Genomic DNA, 12,635 nt, shown 5'->3' on the forward strand with positions numbered 1-12,635 from the left:
GACCAGATTAATGCCCCAGCTGCCAGCGAGCTGATGAGAGCACGAATTTGGGAATGGTGGGAAGGAGGGTTGGGCTCCTGCAGGGAGAGAAGTGGAAGGCATTGGCCTCCTGTCTCTGGACAGGCAAAACACTTCTAGAGAAATGAAATGAGACACCAAAGGGGCACGCAATGGTGGTGTAATACTTTGATATGCAGAAAAGGACAACCAGGTGATGGTTTTCAGCAGTGCTGGTGCATCTCTTGGTAGCTCAGTGCCTGGCAACTTCAATAGCAGTGCAGATCAACTGTAGGAGCATCCCATATGGTCCAGAAAGCTGTTCATGCATTTCTTCCCTCTGCATTACTCTTGATGACTGTTTGAGATCAGAGACATCTCTCATGAGCAGCGATCCGGCTGCTCGGCCTTACGCTGTTCCTGTAAGAGAGGTGGGAGCTGTTCCTCCTGAGGCATTGCCTGCTCTGGGAAATGTGCTGCAAAATTCCTCTAAAGCCACCTTCCCTTCATGGGCAAGGGCAAGAAACCAGCAATTGCCCAGGTGCTTGTCCCGTATATATAATATATGCATGTGTGTGTGTGCGCACAATTCTTCTGAACTGCTGGACAGTCCCTAAGATATAAATGCATGTGTGTACCTGCAGTCTGGCCTTCTGTCACCAAATGTCACACTAACAGACACCTGTGTGTCTGACAGGGAAGCAGATTTAGACAGAGGCTGCTCTGTCCTTGGGTGCAAGGAGACCACATCTCCAAAGCTATAAAAGATCCACTGGGCAGAGAAAGTGCAGTTTGCAGTAACTTTTACAACACTCTCTTTAGTGCCAATTTCTTGCCAGTGCTGCTGCTGCTCAGGTTGTGTTGACCTGAAGCTGAAGCAGGGACTGTGTTTGCTGGTGAGGCTGTTGGTATTTTATGGTTCTGTGGAGTGTTTTGGGAGAGGAGTGACTGCTTTGCTCTACTGCATTCATTTCCATCATCCTTGATGACAGAACAAATTAAAAGATATTTCTGGACTGAAGTCCTTCCAAGGGGCAGCTCCTCCAGGATGCCTTTGAAACCACAGGGGAACAGCAGACATCCCTCAGCGGTGTTTTCTGCTCCCTCTCAGGCTGGACAGGAATCCTCACGGGCTTGTCATCACCCCATGTCCTTGCCATTGCCCTATGGCTGTGGGGTCATAAAAATGTGTGGGAAAAATTTCCAGTATCCATTTCCAGTATCCCCTTGGAGACATCATCCCTGGCACAGGGGCCTGGGGTGGTTATAGGAATGAACCCTACAGTGACAAGCCTTGCCTCATAAGAGATGCTCCAGTCCCCCAATCCTCCTTGTTGCCCTCCTCCAGACCCACTCCAGCGGCTCGGTGTCCCTCTGAGGGGAGCTGACAGAATCACAGATTAACTGAGGTTGGAAGGGACCTCTGGAGATCAGGGCAGGGTCACCTGGAGCGTGCCCAGGTGGGTTTGGAATGTTTCCAGAGAGGGAAGCTCCATGCCCTTTCTGGGCACCTATTCCAGAGCTCCACCACCCTCAAGCTAAAGAAGTTGGGGGAAACTTTTTGTCTTCTAGTTTATGCCCATTGCTCCTTATCCTGTCACAGGGCACCACTGAAGAGAGTTTGGCACCATCCTCGGACACGCCGGGGAGATATTGACATGGATTGCTGAGATCCCCTCTCAGCCTTCCCTTCTCCAGACTGACCCGGCCCAGCTCCGCAGTGTCTCCTCACCAGAGAGCTGCTCCAGCCCCAAATCCTCTGGGTGTCCCCTCACAGGGCCCTCTCCAGCCCCAAATCCTCTGGGTGTCCCTCACAGGACCCTCTCCAGCCCCAAATCCTCTGGGTGTCCCTCACAGGACCCTCTCCAGCCCCAAATCCTCTGTGTGTCCCTCACAGGACCCTCTCCAGCCCCAAATCCTCTGGGTGTCCCTCACAGGACCCTCTCCAGCCCCAAATCCTCTGGGTGTCCCTCACAGGGCCCTCTCCAGCCCCAAATCCTCTGGGTGTCCCTCACAGGACCCTCTCCAGCCGCTCCCTGTCCCCCTGAGGCAGCGCCCCCTCGGCGCCGCCCCCGCGCTGCCGGCGGCGCCCTGCAGGTGGCGCTGCGCGGCGGGGCCGGGCCGGCACGGGAGGAGGGGGAGGAGGAGGAGGCAGCGAGTGCCCGGATCGGCCGCAGCCGCCGCCGCCGCCCCGCGCAATCCGCCGCCATCCGCCGCGCCCCGCGCCCATCGTCCCTCCGCACCCGGCTCCGCAGGCACCCCCGGCTCCCCGCCACCACCACAGGTGGGTATCGGGGGCCGGCGGCGGCGGCGGCCGCGGATATTCGGGGCGGTGAGTGGGGCCGGGGGGGGAGGAGGAAGGGGAGGGAGAGGGAAGGTGGGACGAGGCAGCGCTAAAATGGAGCCGGAGCCAGCGGCTGCGGCACCCCGCGGCCTCCCGGCTCGGGCGGGTCCCCCGGGCGGGTTGGGGGGAGTCTCGCCCCGGTTTCTCGCTTCTATACCGCCGGTGTTTATTGTGCGAACCGCCCCCCTTCTCCCTGCGGGGACGGGGCCGCGGCGGGGCCTGGCCGGGCCCATCCCCGGTGGCGCTGGCGGGGCCGCCCGGGCTCGGGGCCCCTTGTCCGGGCTCCGGCCGCCGGGCCGAGCCGCCCCCGCCCCGCTGCGTTCCCCGGAGGGTGCAGCCGGGCCGGAGGGCTCCCCGCCGCAAAGGCAGGTTGTTTTTTTTCGGCGTCTGGATTGTGACACAAAGATATTTTTGTCGCGCCGTGTGTGTGTGTGTGTCTCAGCAAAACAGGGGGGGGGGTGGCATCCAGAAGGCTCGGCCGGTTTGTTATTGTGCGGGAGCTACAAAAGGGCCGCTGAGGCCGAAATGCGGCTGGGGCTGGGGGGAGCGAGGATGGAGTTTGTGCGCTGGGCGAGCTCGTTTGGTAGGTTTGGAAAGATGTTTTAGGGCTTTTTTTTTTTTTTTTTTTTTTTTTTTTTTGTTCAAGAAGGAGTTTCTAATTTTTGTGTGGGAGCAGCTGTGCTGCAAGCTGGGGAAATCCTTAATGCGGGTCCTGGGACACATGCTGAGCATCTTCTCCAGGGGGTGGTTTTAGTGTGTTGGTTGTGAATTTAGAGGGTTTTTTCTTTACAAAAACCCCCCTGATCTCTGAAGTCAGAGCTGCCGTAAGGAGCTTGAATGAGCTGGAAATTGCGGGGTTTGTTAGGAAAGTTGTTTTGTTTGGTTTCTGTCTTCTGGGTGTGCAAAGGGTGAGAAAGACATTGAGTATCTACTCATCGGATAAATATTCATTTATTGATGTTGCTGGTGTTTGGGGTATAAGGTACAGTAAACATAAACGTTTAAGGATTTAGTAGTTTTGTTTCTTTCTAGGAACAGGTATAAAGTGTAAGCACATTGCAGTGTCTGCATCATCTCCTAGCGGGGAAGGCATCCCACCCTTTCTAGCACCGAATCCAGGTTTATAATGGAAGTTTTGGTTTTGTTAAACCTTGTTTTACAGATTCACTTGACACCTCCCCTGGAATAGGCTCTTCCATGATGGATAAATAGCTGGTCCCTGTTTTGGAGAGCCCAAGTTTGGAGAATCAAGTCCTGATGAGTAGGTTTCTCAGATATGAACAGGCCAGGACATTACTTTTGTACTTGCCTTTTCCATGTTCAATGGTAGTGAAATCCCAGTGTTCCAAAAACTAGTGCTCTGAGCCAGAGACTGGGAGTAAAGTCACCTGGAAGAGGTAGGGAAGGTAAGGCCATGTTCTGAAAGTGGAATTTAAAGAGAGGATGGAAAGTGATGTTTTCAGGTGGATTTCTGACTGAAAATATGAAATACTTGCATGCATTTTTCATTCCCAGTGAAGCATTGTAAATGAGCCTAGGTTTTACCAGCAGCTCATCTGTGGTTCGTGAGATCTTTGTGGGTTCATCGTGGGTGATGCTGTTTCTTTTGGGTCTGTGGCTTAAGAAGCTTTTTCTGGTTAGCAGAATATTTTTGGGTTATAGTAAACAATCCATAATGTTTTTATTGTTAAAATTTAAAAGTTCAGATAAAAATCATACACAGAAAAATTTCAGATACTGTTTGGAGTTGCTGCTTTGTTGGTTTTGCAAGCCAGTGTAAGTACATCTGCTATTAGCTATATTTTGAGTTTGTGCTTAATTTTGAGTACAAGTTCATTACTTTTTTTTTGTTCATTAGTCTGGTATGCTTTTCTGCATGGTTGAATAAACTAGGTATCACACATTTGAGGATGCTTTCAGCAGTCTTCACTGTTGAGAAAACAAATTTTTATATTATTTGACAGTTACCTTTAAAAAAAGATAAACCACGTGTTAGCTATGGGTTTCCATAATAGTGCCTTGGTGCCTTGTTTTTTCTAAATTCGGAGATTTTTTCTTTGGTCTTACGGTGCATTTTTTGGATGCACTCTGAGCTTTTTTTCTTTTTTCTGTGTGTGCATGAGAGCTTAAAAGGGCAGCTCAGCCAGCTGGCTGAAACTGGAAGAGTGAGTAAATAGTCCATAAAGATGCTGGAAGGGATACACAGGGTTTAAAAGTATTTTTGTTTCAGTAAGTGAGTAATGTCGCTAAATATTTTGGATTAAAGTTATTTCACTTTATAGTGACATCTTAATAAAACCTTTTAATAAAGCTTTGTGTGAAGCCTGACTTCAAAGGCTGATTTATTATTGAATGTAGTGGTGGCATTAGAGGCTGTGTTTGTGTGCCTGCCTGGGTGATGGCACAGGACAGAAGTGTGGCAGTTTTTAAGAGCAAGTCAGCATAGGTTTAAATGCTGAAAATAATACTAAACCTTTTGGTTTTGGTTTTTTTGTTTTGGGTTTTTTTTTTTTTTTTTCCATGTATGATGGTAGTCTACAAAGAGATTTTGCTCTTGTGGTGTTTCCACTTAAAAATGTGTGTTTTCATGTTGGAAAACATCAAAGTTCAGGAATAAAAGCAGTACGAGCAGGAGAGACTTGGTGATACAGGTTGGTAACTTTAGGAGAGGGTTTATTCCAAGGGCTGGACCTCTCTGGTTCTCTGTTTCTTTTTACTACATTCCTCATTTATTCTGCAACTTGGCACTGAGCTGTTGTCTCAGTATCAGACTTTGCTCTTAAGCTGATCCTGCCTTGTGAAGTGGGTTTTGTTTTTCGTGTGTCACTGACTCATTCTCCTGATTGATAGATAATTTCACAGCTCCTTATCACTAATGTCTCATTTGGAGCAGAAGAAATAGAAGGATGCTTCTGTCAGGTATCAGACAATGAGGTGAGAGCACAGAGAGCAGGTAAAGGCTGGGGAGCTGCAGCTCTCCATCACAGAACAGCCTTTTCTAACTTCTGAAATTAAGTGACTTTGTTACCACCTCCGAGGGTGGGTTTTGCACACATCTGGGTTGGTTAAAGAGTTTTTCCTTCCCCCAGAAGGATAAAATGGGGCTAAAGCAGGACATTGCATTATATCCAGTGTCGCTGAAACATTTATTGGGCTCATGTTCTATTAGTAAGTTGTACTAGAATTCAGGATGTTCCCTGCCTGCACGTGTACTTCTGGTGCAAAAGTAACAGAGCAGTTGGAGCTTATGAGCTGTTTATTTCAGAGCAAAGCTGTTCAGATACTGATCTGTATAACTGTTAAATCCTGATCTGTTTTTTTATCTGGGAGCATTTGGACAATAACCGAAGTGGACTGGAGCTGCTTTAGTAGCCCTGTGTTGTTTTGTAATTGCCTGTGGCGCTGGTTGGTTGTGAAGCTGCTTGTGCTGTTTTGCTGTGGGGTGTGTGGGGACCAAAGGTGCTAAAAGGTGTATATGCAGCTTTGCAGGGGGTTATTTAACTTGCAGCCAAAATACAATGTCTGTGGTTTGATTCCAACACTTAAATTTTCAGGAGAGTGTTAATAGGCTGAGAAGGTGATAAGGGGTGGAAGTGGGGGGTGAGCTCAGCGTTCCATCTTTAGGAGACTGCAGGTATTAATTTGTGGGGGACTGGTGAAAAGTCGTACCTTGGGTGAAAAAAAAGAGATAATGACCAGGTTTGAAACGGGCAGCTGAGCCAGGCTTAAGTGTGAAGAACTACGGGAAAAATAACTGGGAAGAAAGGGAGTACTTGATAACTACCTGTAGGATCTGGTCTAGAGGCCCACTCTGTTGGACTGTAGTGTCTCAGATGTCTGCCAGGCTTCCATCAGCTGTTGGGAGCACCCTCAATAGCCTTCGGATTTCAGGTGGGTAGGAGTAAGAGGAGTAAACTACTTAAGAGGAGTAAACTACCGAGTATTTGTGCTGTTAACACCCTTACCGAAGAGGTTCGGTGGAGGAATCCTTCCCAGGTAGCTATTGAGATGTTTAGATGGGAATTGTCGTGATGGTGCTCCAAGGAGTGAATAGAGACAGATTTGAAGAGCTTGCACTGGGACTTTGCCTCCTCCAGGCACTTATTGTGTGGGAATATAGTGATTTTTTTGGAAGAGTTCTGCTGCGGGGTGAGCTCTTCAGCTCTTCCTACCTGTATGTGGGCTGGGAGGCTGCACAAAAGCCTCGAGTGATCTTGTTCAGAGTTTGGAGTGGGCTGTGAAGCAGGCAGGGGAGTAGGGACACCTTCAAGAGGTTCTCCTTCTTTGGCTACAATAATAACTCTGGTTTTATCTTTTATTGAAATATCCAAGCTTCAAGAACCGTCATTCAGAACCAGATTCATGTGATCTTGAGTGTTATTATGGTGTTAATGTTTTTCATCTGAGCTTAGTGTTGTCTCTAATGAAGCCTGTGATCCTGTTGCAGTGTAAGCAGTGTATGGGGTTGCTCATGTAGGAGGTGTTTGCAGCATTCCCCATCCCAGCATGCAAGGACCTGCTCCTCCCAGAACTTCTCTGGAGCAGGGTTTCATGCTGCTGCTGGCCCCACAGCGTCAGGCAGGCCGTGTGATTCAGAGGGTGCTTTTCAGCCCCACAAAGTGAGGGATGAAGGCTCTATTTCTTGCTCTGCCACTTAGCAGAGCTGCAGAGTTCTGCCGTGTCGTTTTCCTATCTGGAAAATAGAAGTGATGACGCTTACACACCTTGTCAGTTATGCACTGCAAATATCTATGTAAATGAAAGCATCTGTGAAACGTTTTCACTTCCTGTCTGGCTCGGAGTAGTCCAGATGTCCTGGGCAGAGTCCGAGTTGCTCAGTTCTCCGGGAAACCTAAAGAAGCTTCTTTCTTAAGAGTACTGAATCACAACACACATAAGGTGCTTTCTTACCACTTTGTACCTGTGTCCCTTTCCCATCACGTTTCTCCTGACATCCTTGGCACTCATTTGTGGTGCTAATGGCTCCCATGAATAGGCTTCCTGTAAGGAGAATTGCTGTGCAATGCTGCATTGCCTTAGTGCAGTTCAGACTGGGGGACCTGGAGGAAGACTTCCTTGGAAGCTTCAGCCTCTGCAGTGTTTATGATCTGCAGGCTTGTCCGGGCTGCTTGTCATCTTATTAATGGCTTGAACCAGCTGCCTCAGTCTTGATGGCTGTGGAAATTGGGAGAAATCTGATAGAGAAAAAGCTGTTCAGCTCTTGCCAGGGCAGCTTTGTACCCTGCAGCATGTACCTGCCAGGGGAGCTCCCAGCAGAGCCTTGGGAGGAGCAGGGCTGGAGGGATGTGCTCAGCTGGGGTGTAAAGGAACCTCTCCCTTGCTGGTGCAGTGAGGGTTTGTTTGCTGCCTGCTGATCAACAGCATTGGGTTTTTTCTCTTCATAAAGAAAACCTTCTGTGCATAACCTGAGCTGAGGCCCTGAAGTCAGCAGACAACCTGAGAGTGGAGAGGTGTTGCCAGAGTCCAGGTTTTGTTGTGAGGCTCATCAGGCACAGGGTAAACATCCACATCCCCATACCAGTGTGATCCTTCCTGAGACTGCAGAGAAAACAGAGCAGCTTACTCAACAGCTGATGGCATTTGTGTGGAAAGAGCTGTTTCTGTTCCTGAAAAAAGGACTGTTAACCCAAAGGACTGCCAGCTTTGCTCTGATTTCATCTCTTGGAGCTGTGACATCTCTGCTTTGCTCTCTGCTTAGTGGCAATTTATGTTCAAATTTATGTTCACTGCTGAGAGATGCAGTCAGTTGCTGAGCTTGGGACCCGGTGAAGGAATTGTGAAATGCTTAAAGAGAAGGATTCTCCAGTGGCCAGTGGTGGCCTTGGATGGGTTGTGCTCTGCAAGATAAGCTGCTTGCAGCACAGGTATTTCATGTGTGCTGCTCTTGCTGTGTCTCACCTGGTTATATGGGTATCGGGGCTGTGATGACTTTTAAAGGTCTGTGTAGGCAGAAGTATCAGGACTCAGGGCCTTTCACAACCTTTACATGTAGTGGTATTTATTTTTAGTGAGGGAAGAGTCTTTGCTTCCACCTATCAGACCTAAGGTGTTGTGCAGTGCCTGAGAACAGTTTGTGCTTGTGTGGGTGCGTCCTGCCCTCGTGGGCTCCTCGGGAGCAGTGGGCAGGACTGGGTGCACTTTCTGTGCCAATGGACAGCCTTTTCCACTGGAAGGGAGTGTTCTGGACATGGCAGGTGCTGCTGCACTGCATTTCCTTCTTGTTTGACATTTTCTCTGGGGTTTGGGTGGCTGAAGCAGGCACCTGAGTTGTGGGACTTCTTCCTGTCTACAGTCTTAGTTGAGTAAACTGTTCTCTGACTTGGACTGATAGTGCCAGTCCTGTTACCCATCAGGAGATCCCCACCAGCTACTCACAGTCGGTTATTGTTGCTCAGATACCTAAATGCCCAATTTACCTTACAGTTCAGCTGAATGTTGCCAGGAGCTTTCTGAACAAGTTTTGCCAACAGAGCATTATGCCAGGTATTTCCTTTGTATTTGGATTAAAATGCTTGCTCCTCATCAGGCTCCCTGTTTGGTGTTGAGGGAGCAGGATGTGTCTGTGTGTTCCCCCTGGACACTGAGAGCTCAGCAGGGCAGGGTGGAAGGCAGAATCTATGTTGGAGGCTGAGGGTTGTGTGTTTCAACTCTGCTCCTTGGTTGTAGGGGAGGCAGAGTGAAAGTAAAGCTCTGAAGGGTACAGGTTTGCACTTGGATGTGAGCCTTGTTGGGCAGGCAGCTTGTGCAGATCACGAGGTTGCTTCCCTTTTCTCTTGTACCAGAGGTTGGGATCTGGGTCTGTTGAAGCCACAGGTGATCCTTGTTGAACTGAGCTGTTTGTCCTCCCTGGGTTTTGCCTCTGAAATATGTAACAGCAAAGAAATAACTTTTACTTTTTAACTTCAATTTGTGCTGAGCTTTGTCTCCTTTAACATCTTCTGGGCCTGGATGTGAGAGTAAGGAGTGTAATGTTGGTAGCTGGTGCCTCCAGGTTGTTCCACATGAGACACCTTCCTGCTTCAGGATATGAAAGCCCTGCAGCACTTCCTCTTGGGTTGGAGATGGGGTTATACCTTCCTGACAAGCTGGCACCAGTGGGTCAGTTCCTTCTCTGCAGCATGGTGGGGCAGATGGGTGAAACTGGCTGTTTCTTTGGTGGGCAGACACTTCTTTCAAGGGAAGAATTACCTGCACACCTTGGGTTTTCTGTTGTTTGAAAAAGAGGGGGAGTTTCATGAGCACAGGATGTCATAAGTACTTTCTGTGGGCTGTGCACCAGCCTTCTGACTGGGTTTTTTTTGCTCTGTGCCATAGTCTTGCATACTCAGGATGAACTATTTCTTTGTCTGCATCCTCAATTACTGGAGGTCAGGGCTCCTTTCCAGGGTGTGGTATTGTCTGTCCAGCCTGCACAGAAAGGAGCACAGAACTCATTAATGTTTTTGTGTAAATACAATTGAGCTATTCTGCAGACTCCAGTCTTCTTTATCTGTTTTACAGTAAGTTACAATTCCAGCCTCTCTGGCTGCCCTTACCTTGCCTGCCTTCCCAGCACTGGAAAAGCTGTTTAGCAGAGAGGTGAAGCTTCTGTATTTTAAGGCCAAACCTGCCATTGCAAAGACCTGTTTTCTCTAGAGTGTGCAGTGAGTCACTGACAGGAGTTGTGATTCCCAACCTGTTGGTACATTCAGAAGAGGGGGCAGCAGGTGAGCTTGGTGAAGGCAAAACTGAGAAAATTAGGTCAGGTCATCAGACAGGACATGCCCTTTCTGTCTGCCTTCCCTTTTGTCAGGTTTTACCACTGTCTGTAGAGCTCCACAGTGTGGAGTTAGGAGAGATCTACTGTCCAGAACTATGCTCTTCATAGTCCTGCTCCATGTTTCAAATCCTGGGAGGCTTGGCTTTGAGGTCTGAGAATGGGGCTGGACAGCAGGCAAGTGCTCTGGCAGACAGCTTCCAGCAGTGTTGCTTGGCTAGCAGCAGAACCTCTGCAACAAATCATGGCACATACTATCCTGGTCTCATTCTTTGAGCCAAGGTTTGTGGGAGATGGATAGAAGCTGGAATTGTGCAGGATTAAAAGAACTGGTATCACCAAATATGACTTGAGCTAAGCAAGGAGGGTCTCTGTTGTGAATCAGGAGCTCAGTGATGGAGGTTTGTTATCTCTTCTCTGCACTGCAGGCTCCTGACTTGCTTCTCCCTGTCTGGCAGGATTTGGTGCAGTTTTCTGGCACTGTGTTTGGTGTTACACCCAGATCTTGGCAGGGCCTTTCAGGTGTACCAGCAAATCTTGGCATCTCCCTCTGGAAGTGATGCAGTAGAATGAGAGCAAGAGGGTTTTTTGTGCCTCATGCTACAGCCTCTGCCTGCTGCACAGCTCTCCTGCATTGATCCCATTGACTTTGTACTTGGATGCTGATATTCTCCTGTTGCTCCCTGCCTTACTAAGCAATCTCTGCTGGGAGCTGAGTGCTCATCTGGTCCCTGTCTTGCTAGGCTCTTGATCCCTGCATGGCCCAAGCAGGGCTTTAGCAGGATATAAGTGCTTCTGACAGCAAGTCCTGGGCAGGTGATGACAGTGTCTCACCAGAGCCCTCCCAGGGGCAGCCAGTGGTGTCTTTCATTGCTGAGGCAGGTGCTGAGTGTTTCACAAATAGGTGGTTCTTGGTGGGACGTGTTCCAGAGGTAGTGGTATCTCTGTGTTGACAGCTGAATGTCCAGCTATGGAAGTACAAGTAAAATTGACCTCTCTGTGTATTTAAAGAAGAGTGAACATCATTAATCTCCTGTAAAACTATACTGGGTTTTTTAGAAGGTTTCACATTGCTGGTAACTTTAGGAACCACAATGTATTTCAGTTTAACCTAACTCCAGACACTTTTTTATTCTGAAAGTACCGTTTAGCTTTTCCAACCTGTGAGTTCTGAACAATTTGTATAAAATTGCATCAGAAATTATTCTGCTTGTGAAGAAAAACATTTTCCCTATTAATCTCATTCTGTTGTTTTTTGTGTTGCTGTGAAGTGAGCAAGGAGTGAGGATCTGCAGTAGTCAGGACTGTGCTCAGTGTAGAGCTCAGTGGTGTGTGAGTAGCTGCAATGATTCCTTCTAGTATGTGTGTTACCTTTCATAAATCTGTTTGCCCTGCTCAGCTAAGGCTGGCTGACTTCCAGATACTCAAGCTCCATTGAAGTCTTGTGAATAAAACACCAGCAGCCCAGCCTCCTGCATACATAGATTTGCAAAGAGCTTTGCAGACAATCCTGTTTGTCAGGAGTCCCTGTGTTTGGCTGTGTTTTCAGCTCAGGGGTTTCCAGTTCTTACCAGTGCCAGTAACTTCAGGTTTTCACATTTTTTTGCAGGACAGGCTGTAGCTACAAGACTTGCATGCTTGTAAGTCTAATGTCTTAAAGACATTAAAATGTCATTGTTGCTTTCTGGGTTAGAATTTCCCCCTTTAAAAGGCAGTTAAACATGGTCAATACCCAAAAATTGGATCCAGGGTAGTGTGATGTGGACATGACTATGCCTGGGCACTGGAGCTCTCTGCCCAAGTGCTTCAGTGCAGTTGTTTGTATCCTGGGATCTCGAAGGGAACTGGTCATGCTGCAGTATTTTATGATTGCTCAGACACTGTTTTGCTGATGCTGTCCCTGGCTGTAGTAGGAAAATGAGAAGAGCTACTCTCCATGCTGAAACTGATAGCAAGCCTTCCCCCACAGACCTCTATAAACCCAGAGAGAAACCTTGCAGAAATGCTGGTGATTGATTTTTTATGATTTCTCTGTAACGGGATATTGCTTTCTTCAGGGTCAGCTGTTGGGCACGGGAACCCTGAGCACAGGTCAGAGGCTCTGCCAAGGCTGTCAGTTTTCACTTGTCAGCATCAGCATGAGCCTTCTAGTTCCAGCTCTGCTAATAATGAGCATGCAGGCTGGCAGTTCAGTTCTAAATGAACCACGATTTTTATCAGAAATGGCTTTGCTCTTCAAGACTGGAAGGTCCTTATGATCCCTACCTGGATTCCCTGTTTAACTGTTTGATGGGAAGATAGTGCAGTGTTGTGCCGGCCTTGGAAGCTCTGTGGCCTCTTTGAAGTGCTGTGGGTGAGCTGGGTGCTGAGTGATCTCCCTGGCTGGTAACACCCTTGGAGTGGCTGGGATCTGCAGGAGGGACAGGCAGCAAGGTCCTGCCAGTCCAGCAGCTCTGACCCAGCTCAGTGCTGCTGCAGCCTCTGCACAGTGACTGTGGAAATTGCTTCACCTCTCCA

General features: G+C 48.5%; 1 protein-coding gene across 7 annotated transcripts in view; it reads left to right on the forward strand.

The window, feature by feature from the left end:
* The first annotated feature begins 2,126 nt into the window (after positions 1–2,126).
* The window catches only part of PRRC2B (proline rich coiled-coil 2B), a 46,266-nt gene continuing 35,757 nt past the window's right edge, over positions 2,127–12,635 (forward strand). For 6 of the 7 annotated variants that reach the window (XR_009419788.1, XM_059486497.1, XM_059486502.1 and 3 more), the window contains exon 1: positions 2,139–2,329. The gene's annotated coding sequence lies outside the window, so the exon portion shown is untranslated. Of the gene's footprint in view, positions 2,330–12,635 lie in introns of all 7 variants that reach the window. The other variant, XM_059486499.1, reaches the window with a different exon arrangement.

This window comes from Ammospiza nelsoni, chromosome 20 (genome assembly GCF_027579445.1).
Source record: "Ammospiza nelsoni isolate bAmmNel1 chromosome 20, bAmmNel1.pri, whole genome shotgun sequence".
Lineage (NCBI taxonomy): Eukaryota > Metazoa > Chordata > Aves > Passeriformes > Passerellidae > Ammospiza > Ammospiza nelsoni.